The 8,411-nt window shown below is 27.9% G+C and overlaps 1 pseudogene across 1 annotated transcript; it reads right to left on the bottom strand.

Annotated features, from left to right (window-relative positions):
• Nucleotides 1-1,148: 1,148 nt before the first annotated feature.
• Nucleotides 1,149-4,488, bottom strand: LOC109790747 (uncharacterized; annotated as a pseudogene). The gene is made up of 2 exons (XR_014433966.1): nucleotides 2,480-4,488; nucleotides 1,149-1,492 (listed from the first exon to the last, which is right to left on the bottom strand). The product of XR_014433966.1 is annotated as an uncharacterized LOC109790747 (transcript).
• Nucleotides 4,489-8,411: the final 3,923 nt, after the last annotated feature.

Genomic DNA, 8,411 nt, shown 5'->3' with positions numbered 1-8,411 from the left:
GGTAAATCATTAAACAATAAACATTAAGGTGATTGAAGCTAACATTAGAAGTTGAAGAATTATCTTTAATTTTACTAATTGGTACAATAATCAAATATTTATTAAATTTTATTTGAGACTTTGTGAGGATGTTGGTCTGGTCTCCTCCTTATCAATTTTCATAGGGATTTCTGTTTCCCATCCAAAAATAACTCAAATGACTCCTCTTTTCGGAATATGTAGGAGTAGGTGCATTCCTATACTTCCTGTTTTGCCTGAAATACCAAAGTTAACCCAAGATTAAGAACTTTAACTGAAGCAACTAAATATAACTGCCATAAACATGAGAAAATTAAAATCTAGAATAAAATTATTAACAACACTACATCAAGATTAACTATGTATTCCTAAATATTAAACTACAAACAATTGATTCCCATTCATATCAAAAGACATGTTTTAAGCAAGTCTATGCATGAGTTTGCAGTTAATTCTTATATACCACAATGCTAGCCAGTTCCCACAACTAGCAGTTGTGTGTATGCAATGCATATTAAACTAAAACAAGAGCAACCATTTAATAAGAATTGTACCACCATTTGAACTTGTCAAAAGTCACTATTTATATAAAATATATTGAACTTGAAGTGCAGGTTATAGCTCTGCTACATCAGCAATTTTGTTTTTACCATACAGTATTTTGACAGAGTTGTAGCTTCATGGTTAAAATTCATCATCTTTCACTTTTTTACTTGCAAAAAACCTTTCTTTTTACACATGAATTACAGACTATTTCAGATTATTTCAAGAGCCTCACATTTCAAAGACTTTCCATCTCTCTTTTAAAATTTAAAATTCTCTCCTTTACCACCGATGATATTTCCCTAGATAACAAATTCTGGAAATAATCATTACATTAATCAATAATTGTAAAATTCTGGACAAATAATTGCAATTCCGGATGAAGCCTAATACATGTGAGATCATTTTATTTTTATTGTTAATTTAATATTCTTTCAATGAATTTCAATTGATTTTATTAAATTAGTTTGATACTTGTGTGTTATTGTGAGCTTGTTGCCATCAGGATATATTAGGCTTTGCCCTCTCCCTGTAAATCTGGTTGGACTCATCAAATTTTGTGCAAGCTTATGCTTTCCAAGCCCACACATTACAAAATAACAAGCAAAGGGAACTAATGCTGGATTCTGTATTTGTCCATCAAATTGTAAATCTATAAATAGACATTAGGTTGTACAGCCACACTGACTAATGTGTAGTCTGGAAACATAATTAACATAAAAAGCAAACCTTGTACATTAAATTAAAAACAAAAGACACAAACTATGGAGACAGTACAGGGAAGAAATTGTAGTTCTGTTTGTTGGTGGTGGTGAATATATTATGAGCTTGCATATGAGGAGTTCAACCATTTGTCTATACATCTGGAGATCAAGGTTTTCCACATTTGGTATATGACTTGCACCAAAGAATTTTACTCTGGCAGAGGAACCTAGTTCAATATTACAAAATGCATTAGAAGATTTATCACAGAAAAGAACACGCTTAGTTCATTCAAGAATTAACAAGTCCAAAACAAAAATGCTACCCCCTCTATAATATGTTACTTGATATTCAAAGTTTGTTCTTGTTGTGACTATCAAAACAGAACAAGTTTCTGTAAACTTATTTGGGTGGAAACAAAATGTAAAGGGGGAATTTTCATGAGCAAATTGCACAATGTTTATCTCTTAGCTCACATGGATAGCTAACAATACACACATAGAAAAAACCAAACTGCATCACATAAACAATATGAACATTTATACATAGAACTAATTTACTTTTTGTATTCACTCATTACAAACTTCAAATTCAATATCCAACTCACTCATAGAGCACAAAGAATCAACTTTCGTTTCCTTGTTGAAGGATCAATTGATACAAAAATATAACACAACCACATCATTACCCTTTCACGTTCCAACTCATAAAATTAAAAAACAAAAGCAATACATAAAAGAAACTCTCCCAAATCTAGAAGTCATGATCATTTTGTAATTTGACAAGGTTGATCTAATTGAAAATTTTCACCCTTGGGTTTTGGGTCCCCTTCATATGTGAAAAATAGGCCCAAATGTGTAAGTTATTTATGTATTATTTAACGTGAGAAAGGTCAAATTAGAGTTGAGAGTGAGAGACTCATTAATGAGAGAGAACAGTTGCAAATAAATATAGAGAAGAGAAGAGAAAATCATAGTGCAGTTTGCATATCCATAGGATGAAGCACATTAGATGGAATTGGAATGAAAATAAATTGAAATAACCTTCGGTAGATTAGAGAAGCCGACTGCCGACTCATTGGAACACATTTGCATATATAAGTGATTGAAAATAAGTTACGTATAGTTAATATGAATCAAGAGAATCAATGACTAACTATTTTTTTGTCACAAATCAAATGACCTAGTTATTCTTTAGTAACTAGAAAGCATCTCACCTGATTTAACACTTACAATAAGCCTCTAGCAATCATTTCTCGGAGAAGTTCCTCTGCCTTATCATTCTCGTCTTTTTCAAATAGAGAAGAAATAATTATTTCAAAAGTTATAGCATTAGGGATGCAACCTTTCTCTTCCATTTTTGACTGCAAGGCCAATGCTTCATCAAACAACCCCACTTTACAAAGTCCATTGATCATAACATTATATGTCACGACATCCAGACGATGGCCTTTAATCAAAAGATATTGAAAAGTATCTTGTGCTTTCTCAAGTCTTTCACCTTTGCATACAGTGCATCGATAAGTATTGTGTACGTGTACTTATTTGGCTGAATTCTCCAACTAATCATTTTCTTAAATAATGCAATTGCTCTGTCTAGACGACCATTTTTGCATAAAGCATCCAATAAGGAATTGTAGGTAATTATATTGGCAGGTTGACCTCTATCATGCATCTCATCAACAAGATTCCAAACATCAGCTATCCTTCCCGATTTGCACAGACCATCAATAAGTGAAGTATAAGTTACAGTATTAGGAATTATATTTTTGCATTGCATTCTTTCAAAAAGATTGATGACTTCATCTATCATTTTCTTCTTACATAATCCATCAATCATGATAGTATAGCTATAAACATCAGGTGCCACTCCTATTTGGGACATAGAGTTGAATACATGCTTTGCTTTTTTCACTTCATTAACCATGCAGTATACGTCCATTAATGTATTATAAGTAATAACATTAGGTTCCACACCTGCTTTTACCATCGAAGCTATCACAATTTTAGCTTCTTTTATCTTTCCTTCCTTACATGACGCATCAACCAATATGTTGAAGGTATAAATATTTGGGTTGATGTTTTTTAATTTCATATCATTTAACAAAGCAATTGCTTCTTTGAAATGACCCATAATGCAAAAGCCATACATTAAACTACTGAAAGTGACAACATCTAGAGAAATCTTTTTGACAAGCATTTAAGAATACAAATTACAGGCATCAGCAACAAGTTTTTTTTGCATAAGCTGTCAATGATTGTGTTATACATTACCACATCAAGCTTAATTGAATTCCCTTCAATCCTTTTGAGCAACTGTATGGCGGCCTTTGTTTCTCCTGATTTACATAGACCATTGATCAAAGTCCCATAACTAACATAGTCCAACTAAAATCCTTGAGCTTTAACGCAATCATGAAAGTGCAATGCTTTCCTAAGCTGACCACAAAGACAAAAACTTTTGATGAGTGTTGTGAGGGTTATTGTATCTGGCTTATATCCCATTTTGAGAATCTTGGCGAACACAGAAAAGGAAAAATTGATGTGACCGAGGTGGCAGAAGCAGTTGATGAGGATGTTCAAAGTAACAATATTTGGTGTAATACCTTTGAATTCCAATTGTTTGGAAAGGGAAATAGCAGTTGGGTAATGGTTCATCTTGACAAGGGATCCCAAAATGTGGCCAAAATGGAAGATGGGTGGGGAAGGATGCATATGGAGCATGCGATTGAATGAGGCAACGGCATCGTCGTGATGGAGAGATTGAGAGTGGAAGCTTGCATTTGCACAAAAAGGAAGAAACTTTGGAAACCTAAACCTTAATACTGACAAAGACATTGAAGTCCTATTTGGGAAGATGTGGGACTTGAAGGAAGCCAGGAAGAGTTTGCAGTGAACTTGTACAGAAACTGTAATAGCTATTTAACAGTGATATTTTTATTCAACAACAACTTAGAAAGAAAAAATAGCCACTGATTTATGAAGGACAACAACATTCATATTGACGCAGTTTGCGTTTGATTCGGTTTTCTAACTGCTGAATATACCCTTACAGATACTTTCATATTATATTAGTTTAAATAGAAACACGATTTATATAATTAAAATTTAGAAAAAAGTTGTTCACCTAGTTTTTAAAATCTACTCATTTCTTCTATGATAACATGTGAAAAAGAAAAAAAAAATAGAAGTGAATTAGAATACACTAATATGTGTTTATTCTTTATTTCTGCATTATGTTCATGATTCTTTAATATTTTTTTAAAAAAAAAAATCTCACCCCGTTAGTTATGATATGTTTCTGAATATTTTTTTTTTGTTGAAAAAAGTATATCCTTATGTCTGGACTACATACTCATTTAGTGACTTTTGTTTTTTATTTTGTTGGTATTTTACATGTGAAGGAGTCAAAAATAGAGAATTGTGACTTGTGAGTATGATAAGCCTAATATAGGATGTCTGCATCTCTTGGTTCATTTTGTTCAAAAAGTAACTACACCGTTGTAGGATTAACTAAGTAAACGAAATAGCATAAAAAAAATAGGAAGATATTGGGGCATGGGTAGTGATACTTCATGTGGTTAAGGGTAGTGTTCTGTAATACACTACTACAGTTTTTAATGATTAAAGTACACACTGTTATTTTGAATAATTCTTTTTTATTAATAATGTATAATTATTGTTATTTTATAAAGAGGTATATGTGTTATTTAAATAAATAAAAGAGAGAGATTAGTGTATTCACTTAAAAATTAGAGGGGATGTGTGAGTAATATAAAGAAACTTTAGGAGAGATACAATAAAAGTATTTTTAATTATTGATAATTTTAAAAAATTATATAATTTAATTATTTTTTGTCTAATAAAAATGTATAATTCATTCTTACTAGATTAATGTTATCAGGATAGAATAGTACTTTTAGTCACCACTTCATGCTTAAATCGAAGATCAAACCATGATTTATAGTTAAAGAACATATGTCATGTATATTATGTTCAATATTTGGTTCAATAGTTGATCATATGTATGATTAAATATTTTATGAAAAAAAATTAATAAGTCATTAAATTAAGTAAAATTAGATTCAATTTTTTTTTTAAATATGAACTCATGTTTGGATATTATGAATAAAAAAATGTAATTGAAATATGAGACTTTAACAAAAATGCAGAGTTGAAGTTTTCAGTGATAATCATCCATAAAATCAATAAATACTTCACATTAATAACATGTATATATATATATATAAAAGAAGGGATTCATATATTTTATGAATAAGTTTACCTAAATTTTCATTAAATTTCAATGATCCAACCGTTGAATTCAAAGTTCTTAATGCATAGATCAAGTCTACAAATTTTGAAAATCATTTGATACTTTATTTTATTAATTCAAATCAACGTATAAAATGATTTTATGATTATCCGACCATTTAAATCAACGAAATGAAGTATCAAATAATTTTTAAATTTTTTAAAGAGTTGTAAACTTGGTCTATACATTAAGAACTTTAAATTCAACCGTTAAATCATTAAAATTTAATGTAAAACATGAGTTATTGAATTAGATAAGTTTAGATAAATTTATTCATGAAGTAAACGAATTTCTTTTATACATATATAGAGTAAAATCCTCATAAATGACACCTACGACGTATTGTTTATCCACAATAGATTTGTCACATGCAAGTTTACAACATAATAATAAGATCATGGTCAAAGCATAGAAGACACAAGCCAAATTATAAATTTAACACCATAACAGATGTATGAGAACAAGTATGTTTACCAAACCAAACAAATCATAGATAAGTTCTAACACTAAAAATATATTTATTCCAAGGATTAACATATTTTTTAATATTTATAGTTTTACTTTTCTTATTTTATAGTTTTTATAGTTTAAAACAAACTTTTTTATTCTTTATATTTATCTTTTTCGATATTTTTTAGTTCATATAGTTTAAGGTAAGTCTTTTTAATTCATATTGATAATTATTTTCTAATGTTGTGTTGATGTGGTTAAAGTTTTCAATTTTGTGAGAATAAAAAAATGTGTCTCAATTATTAACGTCATAGGTCAAGGTACATACAAAAGTGAATTAAGTATCGAGAGACTTAATTTAGAGTAATTTTAACAAAATAAAATCAACATCAGAGACATAGTTGAATTAGTCCCTATAGTTAAAGGTAGATCTTTTTAGTTCATATCGTTAATTTTTTTATAACTTTGTGTTGATGTGATAAAAATCTTTAATTTTGTGAGAATAAAAAAGTGTTTCAACTACGGGAGTTACATGTGAGGTTACAAAAGAGACATGAAGTATCAAGAGATCTAATTTAGAATAACTCTAACAAAATAAAATTGACATCAAATACACAAAATTGAATTAATATCTTTGTTACATCAATACGAAAGGGACAACATTACAAAAAAAAAATTAATGACAGGGATTAAAAGATTAAAAAAAATTACAAGTATAGAGACTTAAAAGTATAGGGAATAAAAGGTAATGTAAGTGATATTATAGAGACAAAATAATATTTGAACATTTTAAATTATAGAAACTAAAAAGATAAAATAAAGTGAAACTATAAAAATAAAAAGACATTTCAAGTAGTTTTTAATCTACTATATATATGTGTGTGTGTAATAGACTAGCAAATTTACATAAATACACTTTCTGTATTATGTCATGTGTAAAAATTGGGGTTACTGAAGTCCTTTTAATAACTATTATACATACTAGAAAAAAGAGGTACTCTCTAGTTATAAAAAAATAAAATAATGAGTAATTATTTAGAGAGGGATTTGGAAATCAAATATCTTTGAAGTAGAAAAAAGCGATAATAAATAAATAGATTAAAGATAATGAAAGAGAAAGTGATTTAGAGTTAGTTATAAGGATAAATTAGTTCAAAATTTGTGTACACAAAAAATAGGGTATTCCTTTTATTAATAGTATAGATATAAATGGAATAGGCAAATTTACATAATTAGATTTCTCTATATTTCATCACATGTAAAAGTTGAGGTTGCTAAAGTCTTTTAGTAACATTTTCTCTTTAGTTTTTTTTTTTAATTTTTTTATTTTAAATTTTTTTTGAAACCCTAATGAAATTATAATAAAAAAGAATATTTTATTTTGTAATTAAATCTTTAATCTAAAGTCTAATGTCACCAAATTCCTTTTTAAAACTTAAAAATGCCACTTAATAAAAAATAATCAATCCCTATATATTAGATACAAACATCTATCTTGTGCAAGAATGTTTTTAAAAATATTTCTTCAAGGGTTTATAAGAATTTTTTTTTAAATTTTATTTAATTTGATTTTTATTTATTATAATTATATATAAATTAAATATTAATATTTTAAAATAAATTATTAATAAATAGAAATAATTTTTTTATGTGTAATATAATCACATAAGTAATTTGTCTTACATGGGATAGAAATATATATCTAGAAAAAAAAAGACATTTTTATTTAAGAGTCCAATTCTAATATATAAATTTTTAAATAATGTTTATTTCATAAGTAATAGGAAAAGAAAAATAGTTGTGCGTAAGCACGAATTACTTATCAATTATGAGAAGAAAAACAAAAGAAAAAAGTTGAAAAAAATACATTTTATGATCGTGACCGATTACAAATCAACTTTTATTTGTATAAAAATTTCTTAAAAGTAAGTTTTTTTATTATCACTTTTTACACTACTAAAAAATTAATATTTGTGACGAATTTTGTGACGGAAAAAATAGCATCGCTAATAGTGACGGATTTTGTGAGGGAATTTTAAGTTTTGTGACGGACTAGAATTTATTGACTTTTGTGACGGATTTTGTGACGGAATATATTCCGTCTCTAAAAATCCGTCACAAATTTCGTCACTGAATAAAAAAAAAATTTGTGACGGAAAAATTTTCGTCTCTAAAAATCCGTCACAAATTTCATCGCTAAATAAAAAAAAAAATTTGTGACGGATTTTGTGACGGAATGAACTTCGTCTCTAAAAAATCCGTCACAAATTTCGTCACTAAAATTTTTTAAGAAAATAATAAAATTAAAAATATTTTATTTCATGAAAGGACTAAAAAAATTATGAAATTTATTTAATTAAATAAAAATTTGTCAATTTTGAACA

Source organism: Cajanus cajan, chromosome 1, assembly GCF_000230855.2.
Source record: "Cajanus cajan strain Asha chromosome 1, NIPB_CcT2T_4, whole genome shotgun sequence".
In the NCBI taxonomy this organism is placed as follows: domain Eukaryota; kingdom Viridiplantae; phylum Streptophyta; class Magnoliopsida; order Fabales; family Fabaceae; genus Cajanus; species Cajanus cajan.
Note: the sequence above shows the minus strand (reverse complement) of the source record. Positions and strands in the feature narration are given on the sequence as shown.